This window comes from Petaurus breviceps, unplaced genomic scaffold (genome assembly GCF_028583685.1).
Source record: "Petaurus breviceps papuanus isolate PSGF00001 unplaced genomic scaffold, PetGlider_PUasm1.0 140, whole genome shotgun sequence".
In the NCBI taxonomy this organism is placed as follows: domain Eukaryota; kingdom Metazoa; phylum Chordata; class Mammalia; order Diprotodontia; family Petauridae; genus Petaurus; species Petaurus breviceps.
In genome coordinates, this window is record NW_027185698.1 from 35463059 (window position 1) to 35475609 (window position 12551).

Sequence of the window (12551 nt, forward strand, 5' to 3'; positions counted from 1 at the left end):
TGAGGAGGCCAAATGGATGACCTGACTACCTTTTCTATCTGAGTAGATTCTTACCTAACAATATATAATAGAAAGGCAGCTGGCCTTGGAGTCAGATTACTCACCTTCAGTCTGAATTTGGGATTTTTCTATTTAACTATAAGTTCTGATCTCCTGGACAAGTCACATAACCACATAGAGCCTCAATGTTCTCATCTGTAAAATACAGCTCTGAAAGTGGCCTTGAAGATCATTCTGGATAACTATAACATATACAGGGTGTCCCAAAAGTTTTGGTGCAGTTTTTTAAGCTTTTTAATAACAGAAAACCACACTAAGACTTTGGGGATTTCCAATGTGTTTATGTGTATACACATCTACATGCATGTACACGTGCACATATATGTGTATATACACATGTTTACATGCATACATATATTTTGAGCTGGAAGAGACATTAGGAGTCTAGTCTAATCCCTGTATTTCACAGATGGAAAAACAGACTCAGAAAAATCAAATATCTTGCCCAGTGTCGTTAAATAGCAAAGGCAAAAGTGGCATTCAGGTCTCATTACTCCAAATCTTTAGGCTGTCTTAACTGCTATCAAAACAAAAATTATATATACATATATGTGTAAATATCTATGTATCTGTGTATGTACATATAGATCCATGTGTATAACTACTATGCTGTCTCTTAGACTGTATGTGTGTATATGTGTGTGTGTGTCTATACACATACACATCCTAAGAGACATCATGGAATAGTAGATAGACAGCTGAGCTCAAAGCCAAGAAATCCTGGGTTCATTTCCTATCTCAGACACATACTGTAACCTTAGGCAAATTATTTAATCTTTCAGCGCCCCTTTCCAAACTCTCTGGGACTCTAAATTGTAGGGTTGCTATCTGCATTGGTAGAGAGAATTTCCTCACCTGGAGGTCCTTACTCCACCAATGAAATGTTTCTTACACCAATGAAAGCACAGGTCTGCTTCACCCATATTCCACCAAAGAATTGTCTCTACACGTTTTGAATGTAAGCTCCAGGAGACTAGAAATTGTTGTATTTTATATTTGTATACCCAGCACTTAGCAAACCTACATTGTAGGTGCTTAATGAACTGTGTGATCATTGATTTTGTACAGTGAAATCATATCCCTGACACTACCTGTGTGACCTTCTGCACGTTGTTTAACCTCTCTCGGTTTTCTCTTCTATAAAATGAGGGTGTTGGAGTGGGCAGGATACCGCTCAGGTCCTATCTAGTTTTGAATAAATCATCACACATGTATATATGCACATATGTGCTATGCTTAGTCAGAATGTGTCTCATTACATTTTAGAAGGAGGTAAGGTTTGTTGTTGTTTTTAATAGAAAAATAAAAACAAGAAACTGGTAAAAAAAAAAATGTATTTACGTAGGAGGCTGCAGTGCCTTTACTAATTAATAGCTGTTACTCTTCAAACCCTCACTAAAGTCAGACTCAGAGTAGACTGTGACCCCACAGAGACAACACTAGCGTCACCAGTGGGGATTCGCTGAATCAACCCCTTCCTGGGCACTTAGGTGAGACGTGATCTCATTATCTCTAGACTATGACTGCAATCCCGAGGAGCAAGAAAGACCCACAAGCGCTTGCAAGGTAGTGATGCTCCAGAACTATCTTCCTACTCTAATTCTCTCTTCTCCCATCCACTTGCCACTAGTAAGACCAGAAGCGTGGAATCCTTCGATCCCTGGCCCCTAGAAATCGCTACGCAACTGAGGCCCGAGGCCAGGGCAGCGGCCAAGGCAGGGCCAGGTCCCTGTAGCCACCTCTGCCAAAGGAGCATGGGTCCTTCCCCGTGCTCCTGAGGCGCACGCGGGGCGTGGGTGTGCGGAGGGGAGGCGCGCACATCTGGGGAAGAAGCCCGAGTGGGCGGAGAGCCGCATCTGCTGCAGTGGGCGGGCTGTCGCAGGAAGGAGCCCCCGCAGCCGCCACCGCCACCTCGGGAGTTTGCTGGGCCAGTGCAGTAACTATGCAGTATGACTGTGGACAGTGCGTAGGTCAGTGCGTAGAGCTGCTCTGTGTGCCGTCTCCTCTTCCCGTCCTGCCCTCGCTTCTCCTGCCGCGGTTGTCCTTTTCCTCTCCCTCTCCCTCTCCGCGTTTTCATACCGGTGACAGGTTTTGGGGCTTGGGCAAAGTGGGAAGGGGAGGGGGCGACACTGGGACTGCGTGTTGGGCAGAGGGTGGGCTTGGGCTTGGGAAGTGACGTTCTCTTTAGGTAGCCCCTGGCACCCCCCCCGAGACATTTCAGGCAGTTTGGGGAGCTCTGAGGTGCCCCTCGGGGGGTAATAAGAAGGGGGAGAAGGGGAAAGGGAAGGCAGTGTCGCCTGCTTTGCATTCGGGTTTAAGAACCGACCTTGTGATGACTTGGTGTAGATGTCCAATCCCCATAAGTGTTACTGGGGATTTGACCTTTCCAGTTATTGACTCCAATGACTCGAAGTTATTTTTAAGCATATGTCTGGGGCTTTCGTTTGCCCTTTCCCTGCTTGTTATGGCCCTTTGGGGCTGTATCGTCTATGTCATGATGAGGATTCCTTCCCATCCTCACCCTCCTCCAGACAGCATGAATAATGTAGCGTCTTTCTACTGTTTGGTTTCTTTTATTTCTTCTTGGCACACTATATGCTGATGGAAAATAAGATCTAGGAATTATGTTTATAGTTACTATGTATGAAAAAAGAGGCAAGTGTTGGTTGGTACAACTTTAGAAAAAACTAGAATGGGAATTGAGACCTGGTTGTAAGTAAACCATTTCATCTTTACATGTCTCAGTTTCCACATCTGTAAAAATGAAAAGCCTGTTTGAGGAAGAAATGGTAGGGAACAAAAGGAGAGCTAAATTTTAACATCTCAAAAGGACCTTCCAGCCCTAATGACACAGGAATCTAAATGTGGTTGGAGAATTATTCTTCTAGGATCATGATAGATTTAGAGCTGAAAGGAACCAAGAGGCCATCTAGTCCAGTCCTTCTCGTTTTTGTTTGTTTGGTTTTTTTTTGTTTTGTTTTTTACTGATGAAGCCCAGAGTAAGCAATTTGCCCAAGGTCACAAAGGTAGTAAAGTCAGTGGCAGAATTTGAACTGAGTCATCTGATGTCATATGCAGTGTTCTTTCTGCTGGATTCAATGGTTTAATAAAAACCTAAACATCTGAAATTCAGATACAAAACAAGAAGAATCACTGGGTTTGGGTTTTTACATGTAACTGACTTGTTTAGGAATGGAGGTTCTACAATTCTCTTTATATTTGCACTGAGGACTTTAACTGGTTTGTTTTCTTCTAAGCCAAAGGAAACAATATGTCTTTACTTCAACTGATAGATTACTTCCTGAGCACCATAGATATGTTCAGCACCAGGCCATTTACCATGTTGTCTCTGGTCAGTCAAGATCCAAAAAGATTACAGCAGAATAGACTGATGACAGCAATCTAATGAGATAAAATATAATCGTATGTATGATAGTTCTTCATTTGGGTTTTTAAAAATCAGCTGCTCAAGTACATGGGGAGGGAAAGGACACAAAACACCTTGTATGGAAAAAAAAAAGATGGTAAGTACCAGATGAATCAAAGGCATGATGTGGCAGGCAAAATGTTAATTCTCCCCTAAACTGCATTGAAAGGAGCCAACTGTCCATTATTCTGGACATCTCCTTTATTCAGGACATGAAAATTGCATCACAGATTTAGAGATGATCTAGTCTAATCCCTTATTTTATTACATTCATTCTTTCAGTCAAGAAAAATCTCTTTTCTCTCCCTCCAACCTATTCTTGATTATAAAGAAAAAGAAAAGAAAAAGGAAAAACCCTTGTAACAAACAAGTAGTCAAGTAAAATAAATTCCTGCCTTGGTCATGTCCTAAAAATGTATTTTTCATTTGGCCACCTGAATTCATCACCTCTTCAAGAGGAAGTGAGGAGCAGACATTGTCGTCAGTCTTCTGGAGCCCTCTTATTTAGGAGACAAGGATACTTAGACCCAGAGAGGTTAATTGTCAATTCATATAGGTGGTAAGCCGAAGATTCAAAACCAGACATTTTAATTCCAAGTTCAAGCCTCTTTGTACCATACTGTTTACTTTCCCTTCTCTTCTTCCTCCCTGATCAGATAAAATTTCATACACTCATAATTTAAAGCCAGCAAAAGGCCTTGAAAATCATTTAATACTATCCTCTTCATTTTTAAGATATGAAGAAACTAAGACCCAAAGATTTTAATTGACTTAGCCAAAGTCACAGAGCCAGTAAATGCTGCAGCTAGACTTTGAACCAGCTCCTCTGCCTCCCAATTCTATGCCTTTTTCACTATACTCTGCTGCCTGCTTTCCCTTCCCTTCATCTTCCATAGTCAGATCACATTCATTTCTGGGTATTATTTTTAGAAGAGGTATGGAAAGGGAAGAGCACATGCAAAAAAGGGTGACTAGAGTGGAGAGATAATTCAAAGCCATGGTAAGGTGAAAGAATGAGCATGTTAAAGCTGGAGAAGACAAGTCTTGGGCAAAATATAATAACTTAGCTTCACGAATTTGAAGGGGTATCATGTGGAAGAGTCCTAAGTTGTGACCTACTAGACCCTGTAGATCAGAACTTAGAGCTGTTGGCAAAAGTCAAAAAGGTAGATAATATGGAAAATTTCCTTACCCATTTGAGTGGTCCAAAAGTAAGTGGGGCTGCCCCAGAGTTCATGGTTTCAAACTCCCTGTAAATATTTCAGTTGGAAGCCAAAAGACTATTTGTTGGGGATGTAATATTGAGGATGAAATTTCTGTTCAGGAAAAGAAAGGACACAGGACTTAGCCAAAAGACTTGGATTTGAATATTTGATCTGCTACTTATTACTCATGTATATGACCTTGGATAAATAATTTCTCTTTTGTGGGGCTCAGTCTCTTCATCTGTATAATGAGGACATTGGACAGGTTTATGCAATTTAGATCTTGAAGGGATGTTAGGGATAATCTTTCTCCATGCTCTTTGGTAGCTTAAGAAACTGACCAAGAGTTAAAATGATTTTCTCAAGGTCATACAGTGTAAATGGCAGAGACATGATTTGAATCCAGGATTGCCAATGCTAAATCCAGGGCTCTTTCAAGCACATTGTCTCTATTGCCACTTCTAGTTCTAAAGCCTCTGGTTCTTACATAATAGTTTATTTCAGTGATGCCTAGCATTGTTTTTAATTTGGAATCCATTGTACCTACTGGTAGTTTCATGTCCAGACATATGAAATAAGATCACTTTGTTGGATTTACAGTAGCCACAAAAAGGGAATAAAATTGGGAAGTAAAACTACCACTGTATAGTAGCAAAATGAAAGTGTTATATTTTTTATAATTAATAATAATAATGTGGATTCACAAACTCTTCATACAAAACCTATTTTGGCTCTCTGTTAAATGCATTGCCTTTTTCATTTTTCCTTCTATATCTACAACAGAGTACTAATAAACAGTGACTAGAATTAAAAATTCCCCAAGCTAAGGCCTTTATTACGATGATAACTACCATTGGAGAGTAGTGGTATAAATATATAGGTAGTCTGTATTTTGGGAGATCAGACTTTCCCATCTGCAAATAAATATAATCAAATTTAAGTTGAAACTCCTTCCCTTCCACTCTACCCTGAGGTTGGGGCAAGTCTTTTCTGTACAATTGTAAGTAGTAAATTTCCCCAAAACAGGGTCTACCAAACACATTGATAATCATCATAGTTTAGTTCCTCATTGATCAACATGGTTCATACTTTTAAAAAATGTTTATTGAAATGAACTGTTTATTCTTGACAAATATTGTGGCCTATGTGAAGTTTTGTTTTGGTTTCACATAGGAAAGGGAGGTTGGTCTAGTAGACTGATGGACAGTCTTTGGAGTCAGGAAGACCTAGGTTCAAATGCTGCTTCTGACTAGTTGTTCAGCTACAGACAAGTCACTTTTCAACTCTATGCCTTAGGTAACTCTCTAAGACTGAGTTCTCAAAGAGTTGCTGACCTCTTTTAGTGGAAGGCATCATGGTACTGTTCTGGAGTCAGAAGATCTGGGTTCAAATTCTGCTTCTATGTATTATTATGGGTTAGCCTTGGCCAAGTCACTTAACTTCCCAGGGCCTCAATTTCCTCCATATTGGACTAAATAGCTTCTTAAGCCCCCTACAACTCTAGAGTTATGATATTTATATGAAAATTTCTACAGAGGGAGCTCCCCACCCTGATGAAATCACAGTTTCAGATAAAAAAAAATCATAAAAACCAAAATAGAAAAAAAAATTTTAAATGCTTTACCTACAATAAAAGTGTCAAATTCAGATTTATTGTTGTATAATATTTTGTCTTATGAAAATAGGGTCAAGCATTCTTTTTGGAGTTATTGTTATTTGTGTCTTTTATGTCACAATTATTTCCCTACATATTCATCCCTTCCATGCCCTTCCCCAAGTCCTCCTTTGAACAAAGAAAAATAATCAAGCAAAATCATAGATCAGACTTTTTTTCAGTACTTTAGAAGTGGCATCTAAGTGACAGAGTAGATAGAAAGGTGGGCGTAGAGTCAGGAAGATCTCAGTTTGAATCCTGACTCTGACACTTACACTAGCTCAACAAATTGCCTTAACCTCTTTCAGCCTCAGTTCCTCATCTGTAAAATTAGGATAATAGTGCTTGATTCATAGGGTTGTCCTGAGGATCTCAAAAGATAATATGTGTAAAGCACTTTGCAAATATGCACTGTACAAATACTAGCTAATAGTACTCTTATCTATGATTTCATCTCTGTAGTAATCTTTATACTAATAGAGATGGCAACCATCCCACACCTAGGTAGACTTTTGTGAGTTGCTGTGGTCAGAAAAATTCATTCCCTGGTGGTCAACCTTCTGGAGTGGAGCCTTTTTACCACTTTGCTAAACTGTTAGGGGATAGACATATACACAGCTTGGTAGGACTTGCAGACCTTTGCAAGATTACTGACTGAGCTTTCAAGAACAGGGGTTGCCTTCACAATACAATAGGATATATAGAGCAAGACTTTAGTGGGGTGGGTTTAACACAATCTTTCTCAAAACATATTAGATCAAGGTAGTATTTTTCTCTCTTTCTTCTTTTTAACAGATGGTATATTTTTTAAACTGTCCCTTGGGGCAATAGATAACCTCACAAAGGGTGGATTTTATCCATAGGTCATCTAGTCATTCTTGCCTTATGGGGAGCATTGCATTTAAACAAAATGAAACCATCATTCTCTTTTATGCTATTGACATAAAATGTTGCTTCCTCTCATGCAAGTAGCTGTTTACAACAGTTCGGGGACAGGAGGGAAGAAATATATTAGGCATATTTTATGGATTGGGGCATTTCATGATAAGTACCTTCATTAGACTTATCTCTTCATGTATATCTTAGAAAATGCATAATTGATCCTCTTTAGTCATTGTCTATATTGTGCTATATATTATATTATATGCATAGAATTGCATTATGTATATGTGTGTACACTATATATAATGTATACACATGTGCATTCTATATAATGTATTTTGTGTGTGTTGGAGGGGGGGTGGTAAATACAGCTAATTCCTCCAAAGTCTTCCCCTGATGCTTCATCGAGTGGCAATGACGCCAGATTTATAAAAGTTATATTATCATAGATATATAAGTTATATCATCAAAATGCAACTCTGACCAGTCTTAGAAGAGTCTGTACATTTGTGTCCGTATATGTGTATATATGTACTCTGTGTGTGTGTCCTGAGACCAGGAACTCATCACCAAAAGGTTGATCACAGATGCTTTTATATTTAGCCACAGAAACTGATGAAGACAGAAGGATTCTGATCCACTTTTAATGGAGGAAAGATCAATGTGGATGAAATCGTGACTTTTTCTTATATATTGATAGAAGTGAATCACTAACTACTGAGACAGAAAAGGTTAAGCTACTATCATCCCACTTCCTCCCTCCTCCACATGGCATTAGAGAGTACACCATAGAAAGTCCAGTCTTTGAGATCACTGACAGAGACTTGCCATCTATCTATGAATCATGTTGTACTAAAAGAACAATTAGACATAAAGAAACAAGACAGTGAGGTGCCAAAGGCAAAGCTGAATGTTTATACAAAATTTTTGTTACTGATGATAAAGCTGGTAATTATCCTTTAACTACTGACAATGGCCCCATACCTCCTACGAGTTCATTTCACCACACTCAGTTTTTGCAAGCTAAGAACTGAGGTAAGCTATGCACATGGTTATTGTGAAAGCTCCATTGTGAAGAGCTAGAGTACCACAGTTAGAAAGTAACATGTGGATTTGGGTCTGGGCACAGTTGTATCTACTGTAGAGAGATAAACCATTGTGAGAGGTGGCTCAGGATAGTCCTTCCCATGCTGTGTATTTATTCACTAAGTATTTGTTAATGGGGCAAAAATAATTGTGTTAAATATGACAGATGAAATTTTGCTTTACAAATTTTTATCAGGAATTCATACCCACAGCTGCAGCAAAATACTGGTGTCTCTCAAGCAAGGTTTAAAAATTGTATCTCTTCTGTATTACTGTCTGTTGGAGACTCTGAACTTTCACTGAAACACATGAATATTGACTTATTACAAAATCAGTCATTGTGTGTCATGGGGAGTCAGAATGTGCATTCGTTTTTTGACAAGTCATATTCAAATGGATTGTTCCCCACCCCCATCCCCTGCCACATAGATTCTCATGTTGTTCACTATCCCTACCCAGCATTGCTGGTCAGAATGGAGAGATGGGGACTCAAACCTACTGGAAGAGAGTAACAATGAATTCCAGTTTCTTTCCCTGGATCCCTACTTCAGGGGGGAAAAAAACCTTCTGCTTTTATTCTTTGTTTTTTATAAAAGGAAATAATCTAAAATGCCAAACTAATATCTATGTTTTATTTTCTAGATAGCAGAGCATTTTTCATTGTTCCTTTTTTTTTTTACTTTTTACAATGCCATGCTTATTTGTGGGCATTTAATAAAACCTATTCTGCTATTTTCAAATACATAGGAAAACTGCATTAGCTGACTGGATTTTTACAATTGTAAGACTTCTTAGAGGTCAAAAGCCATTATCTTCTCTTCCTCCCTTCATCATCATCTTCATCATCAACAGCATCATCATTATGGTTGGTGCTTTGGTTCTATTTCTATACAAATAATATAATAGTAAGATACAGCTATCAAAATCCTGTTTCCTCCTATGAGGTTTATTACTGTGTATTTTAAGTCATATCCCTGATGATTTTCTTCAGTGCTGTTTGAAAGGAGCACCATGTTCTTCTAAAAGGACAATCTTGAAAAAAAATGTCACTTGTAACTTGTGGGAAACAGCATTAGGGCAGCTGAGAATCCTAATTGAGTTGATTTATGAGCAGAAAATTGCCACTCAGCCAGGTTTTCACCCCTCTTTGTGATTGCCTGCAGTCTTTTGTTGATGTGGATTTTTTTGGAACTAGTGTACTGTATGGCATGAATAGAAATTTTTTAAGTAGTAATGCTCAGATCCAATTATTAATTCACAGTACAAGTGTATGTATTTAGGGGGCAGTTTGTGCTTTACACAACTTAATATATTCTCATAAGCTTGAGGAATTCACTGAGAACAAAAAGGTTCATCGAAAAATGTCCCTGCAGCCTTCTCATCTCCCTTTGTCTCAGTAACTATGGTTTCTGTGCAAGTTAAAAACATACATACAAAATGAGAGTAGAGATTTTTTTCCTTGTTGGGGGGGAGGAGGTAACAAAGAGACTTATATAAGACTATGAGAACTGAGGATAACAATAAGGTTTATTTATTTTAAATAATATTTTAAAGTCCCCTAGACTAAGACATTTATTTTGGTTTGTGATTCATGATAAAAAATTATTCATATTTATAAAGAAGGGAAGGCTTTGTATTTTCCTTCTCTACAAAAGAAGTGAATTGGGCCAGAAACTCTTGAAGGTCCTTTTTAGTTCTGAATCCCATGATCCCCAAATAGTTGGTGCTCCTCCATTCAATGTTTATTATAGTTAGCCTGTGTGTTAAAATATAAGCATTTTTCTCACTTAGTATACTGTAAACTTCATGAGGAGGGCTCAGTCTAATCTATATTTTGTATAATCTGAATACCTAAAGTGCTCTGCAAAAAAAAAGCTTAAAATATTTGTTGAATGTGATTCAATTCTTCCCTTCAGCCCATTCCAAATATTTTTATCTTCTGGGTTTCAGTTGTATTGGAGGCGAGAAGGTGGAAGAGATGGAGCCAGATAAAGCTGTATGAAGCAGGACAAAGCTGTACGAAGCAGGACAAAGGCTTACCAGCCTTTAGCCACAGCAGACAATACTTGCTTTTCACATTACTTCAGTTTCTTCATCTGTAAAATGATGGGGCCTGACTATATTATCTCTAATGTTCCTTCCAGGTCAAAATCTTATGAACCTGTGAGTTTCTCCAAAGAGAAATTGCCAATTGTGTATGTACTCTGGGTATAAAAGGCCTTAGTAGCCCTTAACTTTTGATCATCACAGTGGCTTTACCCAGGAACTATCCAGGGTACTGAACACCTTTGACTGAAGTTTTCTCTCATCCTCTAAATAAGAATCCTCTGATGTTTTGTCAAACTTATTGTTTCTGCTGGCCTCTAGCTTTATTCATCTGAGGAGGAAGCATGATGTCGTGGAAAGAGCAATCGATCAGAAGATTTGGGCTCAGACTATGGCTTTGCCACTATCTTACTTACTCTGTGATCTTGGGCAAATCACCTACCCATTCTGGGCCTGATATTCCTAATCTCTCAAATGATGGAGTATATATTCAACTTCTTGCACTGCTGCATTGAGTACCAACAAACTTGTTACTCAAGATCTGATTGTAAAGATCCTCCAGGGCAATGAATCTACCTAAATTTCTTTATGTTGACCCTGAAAGAATCATCAGACACTGAGTCTTTTCATTCATAATAAAGAGGAAAGGAAAGGTAAGAATTGGGCAGAGCAGAAGACATACCATATACAGCATTCAAAGCCACAAGCCGGACAGAAACAGAGCATTGGATCTGAGGAACGGAGGATTAGCCCTAACAGAAAAGGGAATGGAAAGCCAGTTGAAACTAGTCATCTCTTGATAGGTGTTACTCAAGAAAAAGATCTTAGTCCAGCCAACCTCCTTGCCCATAATATGAAAAGGCTGGATTAGTTTCTAATGTCCTATTTGAAAAGTTTTATGTTTTTTCTAATAATTTTAGAAGTTCTTACTATTAATCCATGATCTCTGGCAAGTCCACAATATTGTCTTTCATTTGGTTATATCAGTTCATTTTCCTTCACATTATATGTTGAATATGCCTTGGTTTTCTTTTTCAGGTTTTATTCTTTTTTTGTCTGTATGATCCTCTCTCTTAGTTAATCTGCTTATTGGATTTTTTTTTCAAAATACAATTCTCTGTATTTTGAAATTTCAGCTTTGCTCTTGCATTTCAGGTCACTAACATTTGGGAAGCTACCAGGTAACCCAGCCTTGGGGAAATCCATACAGGAGCAGAAGAGAGAGGAACTGGAAATGGTAGAAGATTCCCAAATGTTAATCATGAGGAATTCATCAGAAAAGGTGAAATGCCAGAATTTCAAAAGAGAACCTTAAGAAAAACTCAGCCCACAAGCAGATTAACCAACAGAGAGTATCAAAAAGGCAAAAGCAAAAATGAGTACAACTTAAAAGAAAAAAAACACATTGAACAAATAGTATAATATGAAGGAAAATGAACCAATTTGACCTCATGAAAAAGAGAATCCTGTGGACTATCCACTGATCATGGGACAATGCAAGAAATTTCAGAATATTTTTTGTAACAAACAAAACAATTAGGAGAAGGAATTGGAAATAATTGTAGGCTAGACATCAGTGATCAACACAGAATTTAAAAATGCAAATAGCAGAGTAGCAAAATCTAAGTGGAGAATGGATAATGTTTTAAAAGAAGTAGAATCTCAGAGAGAGAATAACATTTGAAACACAAAAATACCAAACTGGAGGAAAATTTGGCAGGAGTGGCAAAAAACAACAATAGTTTTAAGATCATAGGATTCTCAGAGGAATATGACAAATCAAAAAAAATCTGGATACCATAATTCAGGACATAATACAAGAATACTATCCATGACTTCTGAATGCAAAATATTGATTTTGAGAGTATCCATGAAACACTACAATTAAAAATAAAAACAACATGCTTCAAATTCAAAGGTATATAGGAGTTAAATTTCATTATGTCAGCAATAAATTTCATAAAGAGGAGGGAGATATAACTTCAAATATAAAGGAAGTGCAATTTAAATCACACAGGATTATTTCATGTTCACAAAGGAAAAAAACACTGGAGAGAATGGAATAGTATCTAAAGGGAAAAGAGGAATAAGTTCATTGCAAAAAACACACACACATTTTACAAACCTGATTTTAATCATCAGGTTTTTTAAAGATGAGAAATTTTCCAAAAATAAAATAAGCATTTCTACC

At 37.9% G+C, this 12551-nt stretch overlaps 1 protein-coding gene across 1 annotated transcript in view; it reads left to right on the plus strand.

Annotated features, from left to right (window-relative positions):
* Positions 1-3537: 3537 nt before the first annotated feature.
* WFS1 (wolframin ER transmembrane glycoprotein) overlaps positions 3538-12551 on the plus strand; it is a 125390-nt gene continuing 116376 nt past the window's right edge. Inside the window, exon 1 of the mRNA XM_069070079.1 lies at positions 3538-3541. The gene's annotated coding sequence lies outside the window, so the exon portion shown is untranslated. The remainder of the gene's footprint in view (positions 3542-12551) is intronic.